Genomic DNA, 21,793 nt, shown 5'->3' on the forward strand with positions numbered 1-21,793 from the left:
TTGAATCGGTCATAAATAAACAAACGAAATGTATATCAGTTTTCTTATGCATCTCTATATCAATTTTAAACTTATAAATATTCTTTCAACAAGAAACAAAAATAAGATTATGTATGTGTTTTCAATAACCATATTAAAACAGTAAAATTACATTTCTTCTTCTTCTATACTTATTTTTTTTCTTTCTTTCATCGAATAACCCCATACTAATTATTATATAATTCTCTTCAATCATTTGTTTTCATTACTTTAATACAAAATCAACTATAATAGAAAATTGTGGTTCTATGCCATCTGTCGGAGAAATTTTAAATTAACTTTAGTTTAGTTTAAGCCGTGTGCCGTGTTGACGTATTTATTATTAGTCCTGAATATATATTTATATTTTAAAAGGTACAGTATGATATATATTTCTTTTTAGCCAATAAATACTACTGATAGCATTAAATAAGTACCCTTCTCGCAGTTGTGTTCTGTTAATAAAACATAATTTGTGAGGGCATAGTTAATTCTTCTTCTATCAGTAAACCACCAAACGTTCATTATATTACAAATCCCTAAGGGGAACCCACCAACACATATAACCCTTCAGTTGAACATAATTATCATCATTATGTTATTACCTATTCAGAAAAACCCGTAATTGTAGGAATTAACTAATGGGGAACTTTAACACATGTCAATGTATATGGTAAAAACACATAATTCTCTTTTTTTTGCTATAATATAATACTGCTAAAATCTCGAGTCGCCTATAACTAATGGGTCCCGCCAATTATAGCTACGTAATTTTCCTTTTGCTATAATGTAATATACTGTTAAAATCTAAGTAAGCCTGGGGGCCGCGGTGGCTCGGTGGTAAAGCGTTCACCTCTGGTGTTTGGGGTCCCGGGTTCACACCAAATATTTCAACATTTTCATGACAAACATTGTTTGGATTTATTTTTTTTATAAATTGTGGTGGACAAATATCGTACATATGAAAATTTCTCGGGGGTTCTCCCGTTTCCTCCCACTTCCTATATACTTTTAAGAGCTTATTTTAGCTCCCATATTTAGTTCAAACACCTTATTTTTAACAACGAGTTTGCACAGCAAACGATTTATTTTGCAAGTTCGCAATTTTTAAAATATTTTCGAAACAAGTTTCTCTTTATGAGATTTCATAGAAATCGATCCGTAAAATAAGTTGCTCCGACTAATTTATTAGGAGAATATAAAAATAAGAAACGAACCAAAAATAATCATCGTCTCCTTTAGCCTAGCCGGCATAATTGTGGGGACTCAAAAATTTCTAAGTAATCCTGTGACTGGGACCCGCCAGTTATACTACAAATAGGACTACATAATTTCCTTGTAATACAATACTGTTTAAATCTACGGTCACCTATAACTAAGGAAAATGACCCCCGCCAGTTATAGCTATGTGTTACAATACTCGTACGTAATTCTCTTTTGCTATAATACTGGTAAATCTAGGCAATCTATCTGACAGGCAAAAGCCCCTCATTGAGGGATATAGTACAAATAGGACTACATAATTTCATTTTTTTTGCTATAATACTGTTTAAATCTATGTTGGTCTATCTGAGAGGCAAAACCCCCTCGTTGAGGGACATGGGCTCTATCTGGGAGGCAAAAGCCACTTAGTTGGAGGGACATCATTTCAATTCGCTTCATTATAATACAATACTGCTAAAATCTAGAGGAACCCATAACTATGGGGGAAGGGCTCCCCGTTACTTGTAAAAATATACTACAAATAGTCGTACATAATTCTCTTTTTGCTATAAGATAATACTGTTAAAATCTAGAATCGCCTATAACTAATGGGCCCCGCCAGTTATAGCTACGTAATTTTCCTTTTGCTTTGCGGATATACAACAGGTTTTCAAGTCAAAAGACAGTGTTCAATAACCAATGTACTTAAGGGGTTCCGTAAATTTTCTTTCTTAACATTAAAGCTATTGTTTGCGCTATGTTGCTAGCACCCACGCAAAATAACTAGCATTCAGTAATATTTACTATTAAAACACAATAATGTTAGGGGAAAAGCGCTCCCCCCCAAGACTAAAACATTTCTTTCTTTCTGCAAATACTAGTCTTAGTTCAAACATTTGCGTTCCTAAAAAGATTATCAGTTGTGTTACCAAAGCGTACTTTTATGCCATCTATTGGCAAATGAGCTTACTTAAACAGTTCAAGTCCCATCTGTACAACATACATATATATATATATATATTTGGTATAACTGATTTAAAGTGATCGGTATAACAGTTAAACAAATCGTAACAAATGAATCAAACATATTGTAATTAAGCATCCTATAATTAATCAAATAAAACTCTACATGTAAATGGTCCGTCTTTTATTTGTAGGTTCACACTACAAGTGTTCTGAGCTTGTACACCAAGCGATCCGTAAAATAATCACACTACAAGTGTTCTGAGCTTGCTTCGCAAACGACCCAATAAATAAGTTGAATTTGCTACGCGAAAGAATGAATGAAATAAAATAACACGAACGAATAAAATAATCACAAATAAATTTGTTCAGAGTATAACATACGATCCGTAAAAAATAATAATAATAATAATAATAATAATAATAATAATAATAACTTTAGTAATCGAAAATCGCAATTACATTTCAAGCGTTTTCAGTATATCGCAAAGCTTATCCTCTTGCATGATTACAAAAATGGTCGTAGGTTTATTTCCCGGATAATGTTTCTCAGAAGCAAATCGTGTAGTTTTCCAATAATTATTCAAAAAAACTTTCATTATAATTAAGTGAATAATACATGGCATTTAAAAAGTTCTCACCTTAAAAAAAATCAGAGTTCGTTCTGTTAAATCACTCACAAAAAAAAGTTCAACACACAAAAGATCAACACACACACACTATGAAACTGTGTAAAAACAATAATAACAAACTTTATTTCAATACTATATATATATAAGGATTTCATTATGTCCCTCCCCCAAGCATCATGTTTTCACCCGGTTTTCAACCCGATTTCATTAATTATAAATAAATAAAGTCATCATGTCCGCTAACATCGTTTATTCATTCATTGCCACAGCGAGAAATCTAAAAATTTCTTATTTTCAAGTTCGTCAACCGCTGGAGAAATCTCATTCAGAGAGGGTATCGATCGATCAACATTCAGGACAGGCTATGTACGGTTTTCATCTAATTAAGGAAAAATGCTTACATGTTCATCAGATATTAGATATTCTGCCAAAAATCAGATATTGCCACAAAAATACATCTTCTAAAGGGGGAAGAAACATAAAATTTCTATCTGTCTTCTTCATCACTGCAGATAAGTATCGCAGTGACAAACATCGTTAATGGAAAAATATTTCAGTATGTCATCAGTCAAAGTTCCAACAAACAAGGGAGAAAGTGTCTAAGGTTATTCCAGTACAAGCGGAAATAAAATTAGAAAGTGCATTGACACTCTATACATGCGTGTCACAAGTCATAGTTCTAACGTAAGCAAGGTGAAAGCGTGTAAGGCAACGACCCGGAAATAATGGAATTTACAAAAATAAAACTGTGTTCATTCTAAGACAGCCTTCTCTCAGAGACGGAAGAACAATTCACTCGCTCCGTATTTCAAACTTGGCTGTAAACACGGAGTTAACTATAAGGAATAAAAATAATGAATATTAACAAAATAAATAAAGCATTCAATCATACATACACATTTCGTATTTCCCATATGTTTTTTTTTTCTCGCCAATTTACATGTGAGAATTGCAATAATTCTCAGTACAATACAATATACATCGACGGTGCTTGGGGGTCCCGGGTTCACTCCCCGTACAATACAGCATTCACCACTGTTACTAAAGATCCCATATTCATTCCCCGTACAATACAACATTCACCTCTGGTGGTAAGGGTCCCCGTACAATGTAACGTTCATCTCTTGTGCTAAGGGTACCAGCCTCATTTTCAGTACAATACAGCATTCACCACTGTTACTAAAGATCCCATATTCATTCCCCGTAAAATGCAACGTTCATCTCTGGTGTTAAGGGTACCAGGCTCATTTTCAGTACAATACAACATTCACCACTGTTGCTAAGGGTCCCCGTACAATGCAACGTTCATCTCTGGTGTTAAGGGTCCCCGTACAATGCAACATTCATCTCTGGTGTTAAGGGTCCCGGGTTCGATCCCAGTGCGTACCACACATTATAAGTGTTCTCACCTTCTTATTTTTAACAAATAAAATAATTACCATCTCCTTTAGCCTAACAGGTGGGACTCAAAGATTTCATTTTCTTTTTATTCTATCACATATTGTTCGTGTAATCTTTTATTCTCTCTCACATATTGTTCGTGTAATCTTTTATTCTCTCTCACATATTGTTCGTGTAATCTTTTTATTCTCTCTCACATATTGTTCGTGTAATCTTTTATTCTCTCTCACATATTGTTCGTGTAATCTTTTATTCTCTCTCACATATTGTTCGTGTAATCTTTTTTTTTATTCTCTCCCACATATTGTTCGTGTAATCTTTTATTCTCTCAAAATAACGTATCAACAGATTTAATTCAAATTTACCATTATTATTAAAAATACCCAGTATAGAGAGACACGCATACAAACTCAAAAAAGACCACATGACCTTTCCATGTCAGCACAACTAAAAACAGAAATATAACAACTTTCCAATACACGTAAGCAGGTCATCAAACCCTAATGACCTAACCCAACCATCTGACAACATCCATTAAAGAACCATGTTAGAACATCATTATTACGTAAAGTACCGTTAACATTCTTGCTTTTCGGGTGTAAAAGTTTGTCTCCAACTACTAGTGTGAGCATTTTGAAAGTATGTCTGAACATTCTGAGGGCAACTGTTTTTTTTTTTTTTTTTTTTTGAAGATGAGCACGAACCATTATTTAGGGAACTATGAGCCCTATGTCCGCAATTAGGAACGAAAAGTCGGCAACTATGAGCGTTATGCGGCACCTGTGAGGCCTTGGTCGGCAATTGATGAAAACTCGGCAATTATGAACGTTTTGACGGCTACTGTAAGGTCTTGTTCGGCAATTATGAACGAATGGTCGGCAACTATGAGAACTTTTTCTTTAAATCTGAGCATTCTGACGGCTTGTGTGAGGAATGTGACAGCAAATGTGAGCCTTTTGACAACAAATATGAACCATTTAACTTGCACTATCAGCAGAATGTATTACTATGAATGAAAACTCGGCAACTATGAGCATCGTGGAAGCGAGTGAGCATTTTGAAAGTACGTATGAACATTCTGAAGGCAAGTGTGAGTGTTTTGAGGATGAGCACGAACCATTATGTAGGCAACTATCAGCCTTTGTCCGCAAATATGAACGAAAATCCGGCAAATATGAGCGTTTTGACGGCACTTGTGAGGCCTTGGTCGAAAATTATGAACGAATAGTCGGCAACTATGAGCACTTTTCTTTAAATCTGAGCATTCTGACGGCTTGTGTGAGGAATCTGACGGCAACTGTGAGTCTTTTGACAGCAACCATGAACCACTTAACTTACATTATCAGCAGTATGTTAGATATTATGAATGAAAAGTCGGCAACTAACAGCAACGTGGAAGCGAGTGTGAGCATTTTGAAAGTACGTTTTAACATTCTGAAGGCAACTGTGAGTATTTTGAAGATGAGCACGAACCATTATGTAGACAACTATGAGCCATTTGTCCGCTTTACTAACGAAAAGTCGGCAACTATAAGCGTTCTGACGGCACCTGTGAGGCCTTGGTCGGCAATTATGAATGAAAAGTCGGGAACTATGAGCGTATTGACGGCTACTGTGAGGAATTGGTAGGCAATTATGAACGAACGTTCGGCAACTATAAGCAATTTTTCTTTAAATCTGAGCATTCTGACGGCTTGTGTGAGGAATCTGACGGCAACTGTGTCTTTTGACAGCAACCATGAACCATTTAGCTTACACTATCAGCAGTATGTTAGATATTATGAATGAAAAGTCAGCTACTATGAGCACCGTGGATCGAGTGTGAGCATTTTGAAAGTACGTCTGAACATTCTGAAGGCAACTGTGAGTATTTTGAAGATGAGCACGAACCATTATGTAGGCAACTATGAGCCATTTGTGCGCAATTATGAACGAAATCTCGGCAATTATGAGCGTTTTGACGGCACGTGTGAGGCCTTGGTCGGCAATTATTAACGAATGGTCGGCCATTATGAGCACTTTTTCTTTAAATCTGAGCCTTCTTACGGCTTGTGTGAGGAATCTGACGGCAACTGTGAGCCTTTTGACAGAAACTTGAACCATTTAACTTATATTATCAGTAGTAACTTAGATTTTATGAATGAAAAGTCGGCAACTATGAGCAACGTGGAAGCAAGTGTGAGCATTTTCAAAGTACGTCTGAACATTCTGAAGGCAACTGTGAGTATTTTGAGGATGAGCACGAACCATTATGTAGGCAACTATGAGCACTTTGTTCGCAATTATGAAGGAAAAGTCGGCAACTATGAGCGTTTTGACGGCACCTGTGAGGCCTTGGTCGTCAATTATGAACGAATGATCGGCAACTATGAGCACTTTTTCTTTAAATCTGAGCATTCTGACTGCTTGTGTGAGGAATCTGACGGGAACTGTGAGCCTTTTGACAGCAACATTAACCATTTAACTTACACTATCAGCAGTATATTAGATATTGTGATGAAAAATCGGCAACTATGAGCAACGTGGAATCGAGTGTGAGCATTTTGAAAGTACATCTGAACATTCTGAAAGCAACTGTGAGTATTTTGAAGAAGAGCACGAACCATTATGTAGGCAACTATGAGCCCTTTGTCCGCAATTAGGAACGAAAAGTCGGCAACTCTGAGCGTTTTGACGGCACTTGTGAGGCCTTGGTCGGCAATTATGAACAAATAGGCGGCAACTATGAGCACTTTTTTCTTTAAATCTGAGCATTCTGACGGCTTGTGTGAGGAATCTGACGGCAACTGTGAGTCTTTTGACAACAACCATGAACCATTTAACTTACACTATCAGCAGTATGTTAGATATTATGAATGGAAAGTCGGCAACTAAGAGCAACGTGGAAGCGAGTGTGAGCATTTTCAAAGTACGTTTGAACATTCTGAAGGCAACTGTGAGTATTTTGAAGATGAGCATGAACCATTATGTGGGCAACTATGAGCCCTTTGTCCGCAATTAGTAACGAAAGTCGGCAACTATGAGCGTTTTGACGGCACCTGTGAGGCCTTGGTCGGCAATTATGAATGAAAAGTCAGCAACAATGAGCATTTTTTCTTTAAATGTGAGCATTCTGACGGCTTGTGTGAGGAATCTGAAGGCAACTGTGAGTATTTTGACAGCAACCATAAACCATTTAAATTACACTATCAGCAGTATGTTAGATATTATGAATGAAAGTCGGCAACTATGAGCACAGTGGAAGCGAGTGTGAGCATTTTGAAAGTACGTCTGAACATTCTGAAGGCAACTGTGAGTATTTTGAAGATGAGCACGAACCATTATGTAGGCAACTATGAGCCCTCTGACCGCAATTATGAACGAAAAGTCGGCAATAATGAGCGTTTTGACGGCACCCGTGAGGCCTTAGTCGGCAAGTATGACGGAAAAGTCGCCAACTATGAGCGTATTGACGGCTACTGTGAGGAATTGGTAGGCAATTATGAACGAACGTTCGGCAACTATAAGCAATTTTTCTTTAAATCTGAGCATTCTGACGGCTTGTGTGAGGAATCTGACGGCAACTGTGTCTTTTGACAGCAACCATGAACCATTTAGCTTACACTATCAGCAGTATGTTAGATATTATGAATGAAAACTCAGCTACTATGAGCACCGTGGATCGAGTGTGAGCATTTTGAAAGTACGTCTGAACATTCTGAAGGCAACTGTGAGTATTTTGAAGATGAGCACGAACCATTATGTAGGCAACTATGAGCCATTTGTGCGCAATTATGAACGAAATCTCGGCAATTATGAGCGTTTTGACGGCACGTGTGAGGCCTTGGTCGGCAATTATGAACGAATGGTCGGCCATTATGAGCACATTTTCTTTAAATCTGAGCCTTCTTACGGCTTGTGTGAGGAATCTGACGGCAACTGTGAGCCTTTTGACAGCAACTTGAACCATTTAACTTATATTATCAGTAGTAACATAGATTTTATGAATGAAAAGTCGGCAACTATGAGCAACGTGGAAGCAAGTGTGAGCATTTTCAAAGTACGTCTGAACATTCTGAAGGCAACTGTGAGTATTTTGAAGATGAGCACGAACCATTATGTAGGCAACTATGAGCACTTTGTTCGGAATTATGAAGGAAAAGTCGGCAACTATGAGCGTTTTGACGGCACCTGTATTGCCTTGGTTGGCAATTATGAACGAAAAGTCAGCAACTATGAGCGTTTTGACGGCAACTGTGAGATTACGTCGGCAATTATGAACGAATAGTCGGCAACTATGAGCGTCATGAAAGCGAGTTTGAGCACTTTGAAAGCACGCGTGAACATTGTGACGCCAAAAGCGAGTATTTTGAAAATAAACATTAAAAATAATGTTTTCAATTGTGAGCCCTATATTCGCAATTATGAACGAAAAGTCGGCAAGTATGAGCGTTTTGACGGCAACTGTGAGCATTGGGTCGGCAATTATGAACAAAAAGTCGACAACTATGAGCATCATGAAAGCGAGTGTGAGCACTTTGAAAGCACGTGTGAACATTCTGAAGGCAACTGCGAGTATTTTGTAGATAAACATGGAAAATATTGATTTCAACTATGAGCCCTATGTCCGGAAACAAGAAAGAAAAGTCGGCAACTATGAGCGTTTTGACGGCAACTTTGAGCCCTAGGTCGGCAAGTTTGAACGAACAGTCGGCAACTATGAGCCCTTTTTTTTTAATGTGAGATTCTGACGGCTTGTCAGAGGAATCTGACGACAACTGTGAGCCGTTTGACAGGAACCATGAACCATTTAACTTTTACTATTAGCCGTATATTTGATATTATGAATGAAAAGTCGGCAACTATGAGCCTTGAGACCGAGCGTTAGCAATATCAGGGTTAGTGTGAAAATTGTATGGCCATTATAAGTGCCTCATAATTTGCGGGAATGAAAGGTGTCGTATACGTAAAGCCTTCGTTGCTTTTTTTTCTTACCACATTTACTTATTTTATGAACTTTGAGGACATGTATAAGAATTTTGAAGGCTAGTGTGAGCAGTTTGACGGCTAGTGTGAGCAGTTTGACGGCTAGTGTTACAACGATAAAATATAATTTGCTGTAGCCTAGGTTCCTTATTTTCTTATAATAAATACGAGCCACAATAAAATAAAACTATTTCCATTACCTGGTTTGTAATTTTTATTTATATATATATATATTATTTCTCTGGTTGCCTGCCACCTAGATATTGACAATCTCATTATTTTATGACATATGAATATCTTTTTTGTATATTTGTATAATTGCATATTTTTAACTAAATTCTTCTTCGAAATTAACCTGGGTTAGTACATATAAAAAATACTCATTGCCCAAGAACATAAAAATATACAACCGTTTGTATGTGAAAGATCTGACGGCAACTGTGAGCTCTATGTCCGCAATTATGAACGAAAAGTCGGCAACCATGAGCGTTTTCACGGCAACTGTGAGCACTGGGTCGGCAATCATGAACAAAACGTCGGCAACCATAAGCATCGTGAAAGCGAGTGTGGGCACTTTCAAAGCAGGCTTGAACATTGTGACGCCAAAAGCGAGTATTTTGAAGATAAACATTAAAAATTATGTTTTCAACTATAAGCCCTATGTCCGCAATTATGAACGAAAAGTCGGTTACTATGAGCGTTTTGACGGCAAATGTGAGCCCTAGGTCGGCAATTATGAACGAATAGTCGGCAACTATGAGCACTTTATTGGTAAATGTGAGCATTGTGACGGCTTGTGTGAGGAATCTGACGGCAACTCTGATTCTTTTGACAGCAAACATGAACCATTTAACTTAATATCTAACATACTGCTGATAGTGTATGAATGAAAAGTCAGCAACTATGAGCATCGTAGAAGCGAGTGTAAACATTTTGAAAGTACGTTTGTACATTCTGAAGGCAAGTGTGAGTATTTTGAAGATGAACTCGAACCAGTATGTAGGCAACTATGAGCCCATTGTCCGCAAGTATGAACGAAAAGGCGACAGCTATGAGCGTTTTGACGGCACCTGTGAGGCCTTGCTCGGCAATTATGAACGAATAGTCGGCAACTATGAGCACTTTTTCTTTAAAATGAGCATTCTCACGGCCTTGCTAGAAATCTGAAAGCAACTGTGAGTCTTTTGACAGCAACCATGAACCATTTAACTTACACAATCAGCAGTAAGTTAGATATTAAGAATGAAATGTCGGCAAATATGAGCATCGTGGAAGCGAGTGTGAGCATTTTGAAAGTACGTCTGAACATTCTGAAGGCAACTCTGAGTATTTTGAAGATGAGCACGAACCATTATGTAGGCAATTATGACCCCTTTGTCCGCAATTATGAACGAAAAGTCGGCATTTATGAGCATTATGACAGCAACCATGAACCATTTAACTTACACTATCAGCAGTATGTTAGATATTATGAATGAAAAGTCGGCAACTATGAGCAACGTGGAAGCGAGTGTGAGCATTTTGAAAGTACGTTTTAACATTCTGAAGGCAACTGTGAGTATTTTGAATATGAGCACGAACCAATATGTAGGCAACTATGAGCCCTTTGTTCGCAATTATGAACGAAAAGTCGGCAAATATGAGCGTTTTGACGGCACCCTTAAGGCCTCTGTCGGCAACTATAAACGAAAATTCGGACATTATGAGCGTTTTCACGGCTACTGTGAGGTCTTGGTCGGCAATTATGAACGAATGGTCGGCAACTATGAGGACTTTTTCTTTAAATCTGAGCATTCTGACGGCTTGTGTGAGGAATCTGACGGCAACAGCGAGCCTATTGATAGCAACCATGAACCTTTTAACTTACACTGTGAGTAGTAAGTTGGAAATTATTAATGAAAGTCGGCCACTATGAGCACCGTGGATGCAAGTGTGAGCATTTTGAAAGTATGTCTGAACATTCTGAAGGAAACTGTGAGTATTTTGAAGATGAGAACGAACTATTATGTAGGCAACTATGAGCCCTTTGTCCGCAATTATGAACGAAAAGTCGGCAATTATGAGCGTTTTGACTGCACCTGTGAGGCCTTGGTCGGCAATTATGAACGAATGGTCGGCAACTATGAGTACTTTTCCTTTAAATCTGAGCATTCTGACGGCTTGTGTGAGGAATCTGACATCAACTGTGAGCATTTTGACAGCAACCATGAACCATTGAACTTACACTATCAGCACTAAGTTAGATATTATGAATGAAAGTCGGCAACTATGAGCACCGTGGAATGGAGTGTGAGCATTTTGAAAGTACGTCTGAATATTCTGAAGGCAACTGTGAGTATTTTGAAGATGAAAACGAACCATTATGTAGGCAACTATGAGCCCTTTGTTCGCAATTATGAACGAAAAGTCGGCTACTGTGAGGACTTTTTCTTTAAATCTGAGCATTCTGACGGCTTGTGTGAAGAATCTGACGGCAACAGTGAGCCTTTTGATAGCAACCATGAACTATTTAACTTATACTATCAACAGTATGTTAGATAGTATGAATGGAAAGTCGGCAACTATGAGCATCGTGGAAGCGAGTGTGAGCATTTTTAAAGTACGTGTGAACTTTCTGAAATCAACTGTGAGTATTTTGAGGATGAGCACGAACCATTATGAGGCAACTATGAGCCCTTTGTCCGCAATTAGGAACGAAAATTCGGCAAATATGAGCGTTTTTACGGCACCTGTGAGGCCTTGGTCGGCAATTATGAGCGTTTTGACGGCACCTGTGAGGCCTTGGTCAGCAATTATGAACGAAGGGTCGGCAACTATGAGCACTTTTTCTTTAAGTCTGAGCATTCTGACGGTTTGTGTGAGGAATCTGACGGCAACTGTGAGCCTTTTGACAGCAACCTTGAACCATTTAACTTACACTGTGCGTAGTAAGTTAGATATTATGAATGAAAAGTCGGCAACTATGAGCATCGTGGAAGCAAATGTGAGCATTTTGAAAGTACGTGTGGACATTCTGAAGGCAAATGTGAGTATCTTCAAGATGAGAACGAACCATTATGTAGGCAACTATGAGCCCTTTTTGCGCAATTATGAACGAAAAGTAGGGAAATATGAGCGTTTTGACGGCAGCTGTGAGACCTTCGTCGGCCATTATGAACGAATGGTCGGCCACTATGAGCACTTTTTCTTTAAATCTGAGCATTCTCACGGCTTGTGTGAGGAATCTGACATCAACTGTGAGCCTTTTGACAGCAACCATGAACCGTTGAACTTACACTATCAGCACTAAGTTAGATATTATGAATGAAAATTCGGCAACTATGAGCACCGTGGAATCGAGTGTGAGCATTTTGAAAGAACATCTGAACATTCTGAAGGCAACTGTGAATATTTTGTAGATGAGCACGAACCATTATGTAGGCAACTATGAGCTTTTTGTTCGCAATTAGGAACGAAAAGTAGGCAACTATGAGCGTTTTACGGCACATCTGAGGCCTTGGTCGTCAATTATGAATGAAAAGTCGGCACCTATGAACGTTTTGACGGCTACTGTAAGGTCTTGGTCGGCAATTATGAACGAATGGTTGGCAACTATGAGCAATTTTTCTTTAAATCTGAGCATTCTGACGGCTTGTGTGAGGAATGTGACAGCAAATGTGAGCCTTTTGACGCCAAATATGAACCATTTAACTTACACTATCAGCAGAATGTTAGATATTATGAACGAAAATTCGGCTACTATGAGCAACCTGGAAGCGAGTGTGAGCATTTTGAAAATATGTGTGAACATTCTGAAGGCTAGTGTGAATATTTTGAGGACGAGCACGAACCATTATGTAGGCAACTATGAGCCCTTTGTCCGCAATTAGGAACGAAAATTCGGCAACTGTGAGCGTTTTACGGCACCTGTGAGGACTTGGTCGGCAATTATGAATGAAATTCGGCAACTATGAGCGTTTTGACGGCTACTGTGACGCCTTGGTGGCAATTATGAACGAATGATCGGCAACAATGAGCACTTTTTCTTTAAATCTGAGCATTCCGACGGCTTGTGTGAGTAATCTGACATCAACTGTGAGCCTTTTGACACCAACTATGAACCATTTAACTTACACTATCAGCAGAATGTTAGATACTATGAACGAAAAGTCGGCAAATATGAGCATCGTGGAAGCGAGTGAGCATTTTGAAAGTACGTGTGAACATTCTGAAGGCAACTGTGAGTATTTTGAGGATGAGCACGCACCTTTATGTAGGCAACTATGAGCCCTTTGTCCGCAAATATGAACGAAAATCCGGCAACTAAGAGCGTTTTGACGGCACTTGTGAGGCCTTGGTCGGCAATAATGAACGAATAGTCGGCAACTATGAGCACTTTTTTTTTTAAATCTGAGCATTCTGACGGCTTGTGTGAGGAATCTGACGGCAACTGTGAGTCTTTTGACAGCAACCATGAACCATTTAACTTACACTATCAGCAGTAAGTTAGATATTATGAATGGAAAGTCGGCAACTAAGAGCAACGTGTAAGCGAGTGTGAGCATTTTGGAAGTACGTTTGAACATTCTGAAGGCAACTGTGAGTATTTTGAAGATGAGCACGAACCATTATGTAGGGAACTATGAGCCCTTTGTCCGCAATTAGTAACGAAATTCGGCAACTATGAGCGTTTTGACGGCACCTGTGAGGCCTTGGTCGGCAATTATGAATGAAAAGTCGGCAACTATGAGCGTTTTGACGGCTACTGTGATGCCTTGGTCGGCAATTATTAACGAATGGTCGGCAACTATGAGCACTTTTTTTTAATTTTGAGCTTATTGACGGCTTGTGTGAGGAATCTGACGGCAACTGTGAGTCTTTTGACAGCAACCATGAACCATTTAACTTACACTATCAACAGTATGTTAGATATTATGAATGAAAAGTCGGCAACTATGAGCAACGTGGAAGCGAGTGTGAGCATTTTGAAAGTACGTCTGAACATTCTGAAGGCAACTGTGTGGATTGTGAAGATGAGCATGAACCATTATGTAGGCAACTATGAGCCCTTTGTCCGCAATTATGAACGAAAAGTCGGCAATTATGAGCGTTTTGACGGCACCTGTGAGGCCTTGGTTGGCAATTATGAACGAAAAGTCTGGAACAATGAGCACTTTTTGTTTAAATGTGAGCATTCTGACGGCTTGTGTGAGGAATCTGACGGCACTGTGAGCCTTTTGGCAGCAACCACGAACCATTTAACTTACACTATCAGCAGTAAGTTAGATATTATCGATGAAAATTCGGCAACTATGAGCACCGTGGAATAGAGTGTGAGCAATTTGAAAGTACGTCTGAACATTCTGAAGGCAACTGTGAGTATTTTGAAGATGAGCACGAACCATTATGTAGGCAATTATGAGCCCTTTGTCCGCAATTATGAACAAAAAGTCGGCAATTATGAGCGTTTTGACGGCACCTGTGAGGCCTTGGTCCGCAATTATGAAGGAAAAGTCAGCAACTATGAGCACTTTTTCTTTAAATATGAGCATTCTGACGGCTTGTGTGAGTAATCTGACATCAACTGTGAGCCTTTTGACATCAACCATGAACCATTGAACTTACACTATCTATATTATAAAAGAGAACGTACAAATCCTTTGTTCCCTCATCACGCTAATACGGCTGAACCAATTTCTTTCATTTTTGGGTGGTTATTAGGATTTGGACCCTAGATGGTTTTTATCATATCACTTTAATTTATAATTACCAGTGTCTTGAGATAATTGACCATTCAAGTGTCCATACGTACAAATCCTTTGTTAGTTCATCATAGGTATAAAAATAAACGTATTTATATGCAACCCGCATGACCGTGTCACTCGGCGGGTTAACATAAATGACAGGCGATATAATGTTAACATTTACTGCAAGCATATTTCACGAGTATTAAACACATGAGATATGGAGTTTTGCATTTAAATTTTCATTTCAACCCAGCGAAGCGGGTAATATATGCTAGTTAGCTTTAAGTTAGATATTATGAATGAAGGTCGGCAAACATGAGCATCGTGGAATCGAGTGTGAGCAATTTGAAAGTACGTCTGAACATTCTGAAGGCAACTGAGAGTATTTTGAAGATGAGAACGAACCATTATATAGGCAACTATGAGCCCTTTGTTCGCAATTATGAACGAAAAGTCGGCAATTATGAGCGTTTTGACAGTTACTGTAAGGTCTTGGTCGGCAATTATGAACGAATGGTCGGCAACTATGAGCACTTCTTCTTTAAATCTGAGCATTCTGACGGCTTGTGTGAGGAATCTGACGGCAACAGTGAGCCTTTTGATAGCAACCATGAACCATTTAACTTACACTATCAGCAGAATGTTAGATATTATGAACGAAAATTCGGCTACTATGAGCAACCTGGAAGCGAGTGTGAGCATTTTGAAAATATGTGTGAACATTCTGAAGGCTACTGTGAATATTTTGAGGACGAGCACGAACCATTATGTAGGCAACTATGAGCCCTCTGTCCGCAATTAGGAACGAAAATTCGGCAACTGTGAGCGTTTTACGGCACCTGTGAGGACTTGGTCGGCAATTATGAATGAAATTCGGCAACTATGAGCGTTTTGACGGCTACTGTGACGCCTTGGTGGCAATTATGAACGAATGATCGGCAACAATGAGCACTTTTTCTTTAAATCTGAGCATTCCGACGGCTTGTGTGAGTAATCTGACGGCAACTGTGAGTCTTTTGACAGCAAACATGAACCATTTAACTTACACTATCAGCAGTAAGTTAGATATTATGAATGGAAAGTCGGCAACTAAGAGCAACGTGTAAGCGAGTGTGAGCATTTTGGAAGTACGTTTGAACATTCTGAAGGCAACTGTGAGTATTTTGAAGATGAGCACGAACCATTATGTAGGGAACTATGAGCCCTTTGTCCGCAATTAGTAACGAAATTCGGCAACTATGAGCGTTTTGACGGCACCTGTGAGGCCTTGGTCGGCAATTATGAATGAAAAGTCGGCAACTATGAGCGTTTTGACGACTATTGTGATGCCTTGGTCGGCAATTATTAACGAATGGTCGGCAACTATGAGCACTTTTTTTTAATTTTGAGCTTATTGACGGCTTGTGTGAGGAATCTGACGGCAACTGTGAGTCTTTTGACAGCAACCATGAACCATTTAACTTACACTATCAACAGTATGTTAGATATTATGAATGAAAAGTCGGCAACTATGAGCAACGTGGAAGCGAGTGTGAGCATTTTGAAAGTACGTCTGAACATTCTGAAGGCAACTGTGTGGATTGTGAAGATGAGCATGAACCATTATGTAGGCAACTATGAGCCCTTTGTCCGCAATTATGAACGAAAAGTCGGCAATTATGAGCGTTTTGACGGCACCTGTGAGGCCTTGGTTGGCAATTATGAACGAAAAGTCTGGAACAATGAGCACTTTTTGTTTAAATGTGAGCATTCTGACGGCTTGTGTGAGGAATCTGACGGCACTGTGAGCCTTTTGGCAGCAACCACGAACCATTTAACTTACACTATCAGCAGTAAGTTAGATATTATCGATGAAAATTCGGCAACTATGAGCACCGTGGAATCGAGTGTGAGCAATTTGAAAGTACGTCTGAACATTCTGAAGGCAAATGTGAGTATTTTGAAGATGAGCACGAACCATTATGTAGGCAATTATGAGCCCTTTGTCCGCAATTATGAACAAAAAGTCGGCAATTATGAGCGTTTTGACGGCACCTGTGAGGCCTTGGTCCGCAATTATGAACGAAAAGTCAGCAACTATGAGCACTTTTTCTTTAAATATGAGCATTCTGACGGCTTGTGTGAGTAATCTGACATCAACTGTGAGCCTTTTGACATCAACCATGAACCATTGAACTTACACTATCTATATTATAAAAAAGAACGTACAAATCCTTTGTTCCCTCATCACGCTAATACGGCTGAACCAATTTCTTTCATTTTTGGGTGGTTATTAGGATTTGGACCCTAGAAGGTTTTTATCATATCACTTTAATTTATAATTACCAGTGTCTTGAGATAATTGACCATTCAAGTGTCCATACGTACAAATCCTTTGTTAGTTCATCATAGGTATAAAAATAAACGTATTTATATGCAACCCGCATGACCGTGTCACTCGGCGGGTTAACATAAATGACAGGCGATATAATGTTAACATTTACTGCAAGCATATTTCACGAGTATTAAACACATGAGATATGGAGTTTTGCATTTAAATTTTCATTTCAACCCAGCGAAGCGGGTAATATATGCTAGTTAGCTTTAAGTTAGATATTATGAATGAAGGTCGGCAAACATGAGCATCGTGGAATCGAGTGTGAGCAATTTGAAAGTACGTCTGAACATTCTGAAGGCAACTGTGAGTATTTTGAAGATGAGAACGAACCATTATATAGGCAACTATGAGCCCTTTGTTCGCAATTATGAACGAAAAGTCGGCAATTATGAGCGTTTTGACAGTTACTGTAAGGTCTTGGTCGGCAATTATGAACGAATGGTCGGCAACTATGAGCACTTCTTCTTTAAATCTGAGCATTCTGACGGCTTGTGTGAGGAATCTGACGGCAACAGTGAGCCTTTTGATAGCAACCATGAACCATTTAACTTACACTATCAACAGTATGTTAGATACTATGAATGGAAAGTCGGCAACTATGAGCATCGTGGAAGCGAGTGTGAGCATTTTGAAAGTACGTCTGAACATTCTGAAGGCAACTGTGAGTATTTTGAGGATGAGCACGAACCATTATGAGGCAACTATGAGCCCTTTGACCGCAATTAGGAACGAAAAGTCGGCAACTGTGAGCGTTTTGACGGTACCTGTGAGGCCTTGATCTTCAATTATGAATGAAAAGTCGGCAACTATGAGCGTTTTGACGGCTACTGTGATGCCTTGGTCGGCAATTATGAACGAATGGTCGGCAACTATGAGCACTTTTTCTTTAAATCTGAGCATTTTGACGGCTTGTGTGAGGAATCGGACGGCAACTGTGTCTTTTGACAGCAACCATAAACCATTTATCTTACACTATCAGCAGCATGCTAGATATTATGAATGAAAAGTCGGCAACTATGAGCACCGTGGAATCGAGTGTGAGCATTTTGAAACTACGTCTGAACATTCTGAAGGCAACTGTGAGTATTTTGAGGATGAGCACGCACCATTATGTATACAACTATGAGCCCTTTGTCCGCAATTAATAACGAAAAGTCGGAAACTATGAGCGTTTTGACGGCACCTGTGAGACCTTGGTCGGCAATTATGAACGAATGGTCGGCATCTATGAGCACTTTTTCTTTAAATCTGAGCATTCTGACGGCTTGTGTGAGGATTCTGACGGCAACTGTGAGTCTTTTGACAGCAACCATGAACCATTTAACGTACACTTTCAGCAGTATGTTTGATATTATGAATGAAAAGCCGGCAACTGTGAGCATCGTGGAAGCGAGTGTGAGCATTTTGAAAGTACGTATGAACATTCTGAAGGCAACTGTGAGTATTTTGAAGATGAGCACGAACCATTATGTAGGCAACTATGAGCTTTTGTCCGCTATTATGAACGAAAAGTCGGCAATTATTAGCCTTTTGACGGCACCTTTTGGCCTTGGTCGGCAATTATGAACGAAAAGTCGGCAACTATGAGCGTTTTGAGGGCTACTGAGAGGTCCTGTTCGGAAATTATGAACGAATGGTCGGCAACTATGAGCACTTTTTCTTTAAATGTATGAATTCTAAGTGCTTGGGTGAGGAATCTGACGGCAACTGTGTCTTTTGACAGCAACCATAAACCACTTATCTTACACTATCAGCAGTATGTTAGATATTATGAATGAAAAGTCGGCAACTACGAGCATCGTGGAAGCGAGTGTGTGCATTTTGAAAGTACGTGTGAACATTCTGAAGGCAACTGTGAGTATTTTGACGATGAGCACGAACCATTATGTAGGCAACTATGAGCTTTTGTCCGCTATTATGAATGAAAAGTCGGCAATTATGAGCGTTTTGACGGCTACTGTGATGCCTTGGTCGGCAATTATGAACGAAAAGTCAGCAACTATGAGCACTTTTTCTTTAAATGTGAGCATTCTGACGGCTTGTATGAGGAATCTGACGCCACTGTGAGCCTTTTGGCAGCAACCACGAACCATTTAACTTACACTATCCCCAGTAAGTTAGATATTATGGATGAAAATTCGGCAAATATGAGCACCGTGGAATCGAGTGTGAGCAATTTGAAAGTACGTCTGAACATTCTGAAGGCAACTGTGAGTATTTTGAGTATGAGCACGCACCATTATGTATGGAACTATGAGCCCTTTGTCCGCAAATATGAACGAAAATCCGGCAACTATGAGCCTTTTGACGGCACTTCTGAGGCCTTGGTCGGCAATTATGAACAAATAGTCGGCAACTATGAGCACTTTTTTCTTTAAATCTGAGCATTCTGACGGCTTGTGTGAGGAATCTGACGGCAACTGTGAGTCTTTTGACAACAACCATGAACCATTTAACTTACACTATCAGCAGTATGTTAGATATTATGAATGGAAAGTCGGCAACTAAGAGCAACGTGTAAGCGAGTGTGAGCATTTTCGAAGTACGTTTGAACATTCTGAAGGCAACTGTGAGTATTTTGAAGATGAGCACGAACCATTATGTAGGCAACTATGAGCCCTTTGTCCGCCAATATGAACGAAAAGTCTGCAATTATGAGCGTTTTGACGGCATCTTTTGGCCTTGGTCGGCAATTATGAATGAAAGTCGGCAACTATGAACGTTTTGACGGATACTGTGAGGCCTTGGTCGGCAATTATGTACGAATGGTCGGCAACTTTGAGCACTTTTTCTTTAAATCTGAGCATTCTGACGGCTTGTGTGAGGAATCTGACGGCAACTGTGAGTCTTTTGACATCAACCATGAACCATTGAACTTACACTATTAGCACTAAGTTAGATATTATGAATGAAGGTCGGCAAACATGAGCATCGAGGTATCGAGTGTGAGCAATTTGAAAGTACGTCTGAACATTCTGAAGGCAACTGTGAGTATTTTGAAGATGAGAACGAACCATTATATAGGCAACTATGAGCCCTTTGTTCGCAATTATGAACGAAAAGTCGGCAATTATGAGCGTTTTGACAGTTACTGTAAGGTCTTGGTCGGCAATTATGAACGAATGGTCGACAACTATGAGCACTTCTTCTTTAAATCTGAGCATTCTGACGGCTTGTGTGAGGAATCTGACAGCAACAGTGATCCTTTTGATAGCAACCATGAACCATTTAACTTACACTATCAACAGTATGTTAGATACTATGAATGGAAAGTCGGCAACTATGAGCATCGTGGAAGCGAATGTGAGCATTTTGAAAGTACGTCTGAACATTCTGAAGGCAACTGTGAGTATTTTGAGGATGAGCACGAACCATTATGAGGCAACTATGAGCCCTTTGACCGCAATTAGGAACGAAAAGTCGGCAACTATGAGCGTTTTGACGGTACCTGTGAGGCCTTGGTCTTCAATTATGAATGAAAAGTCGGCAACTATGAGCGTTTTGACGGCTACTGTGATGCCTTATTTTTTCAATTATGAACGAATGGTCGGAAACTATTAGCACTTTTTTTAAATCTGAGCATTCTGACGGCTTGTGTGAGGAATCGGACGGCAACTGTGTCTTTTGACAGCAAACATAAACCATTTATCTTACACTATCAGCAGTATGCTAGATATTATGAATGAAAAGTCGGCAACTATGAGCATCGTGGAAGCGAGTGTGAGCATTTTGAAGGTACGTTTGAACATTCTGAAGGCAACTGTGAGTATTTTGAAGATGAGCACGAACCATTATGTAGGCAACTATGAGCCCTTTGTCCGAAATTATGAACGAAAAGTCGGCAACTATGAGCGTTTTGACGGTACGTGTGAGGCCTTGGTCTTCAATTATGAATGAAAAGTCGGCAACTATGAGCGTTTTGACGGCTACTGTGATGCCTTGGTCGGCAATTATGAACGAATGGTCGGCAACTATGAGCACTTTTTCTTTAAATCTGAGCATTTTGACGGCTTGTGTGAGGAATCGGACGGCAACTGTGTCTTTTGACAGCAACCATAAACCATTTATCTTACACTATCAGCAGCATGCTAGATATTATGAATGAAAAGTCGGCAACTATGAGCACCGTGGAATCGAGTGTGAGCATTTCGAAAGTACGTCTGAACATTCTGAAGGCAACTGTGAGTATTTTGAAGATGAGCACGCACCATTATGTATACAACTATGAGCCCTTTGTCCGCAATTAATAACGAAAAGTCGGCAACTATGAGCGTTTTGACGGCACCTGTGAGACCTTGGTCGGCAATTATGAACGAATGGTCGGCAACTATGAGCACTTTTTCTTTAAATCTGAGCATTCTGACGGCTTGTGTGAGGATTCTGACAGCAACTGTGAGTCTTTTGACAGCAACCATGAACCATTTAACGTACACTTTCAGCAGTATGTTTGATATTATGAATGAAAAGCCGGCAACTGTGAGCATCGTGGAAGCGAGTGTGAGCATTTT

Source organism: Thermobia domestica, chromosome 6 (genome assembly GCF_964235325.1).
Source record: "Thermobia domestica chromosome 6, izTheDome1.hap1.1, whole genome shotgun sequence".
Taxonomy (NCBI): Eukaryota; Metazoa; Arthropoda; class Insecta; order Zygentoma; family Lepismatidae; genus Thermobia; species Thermobia domestica.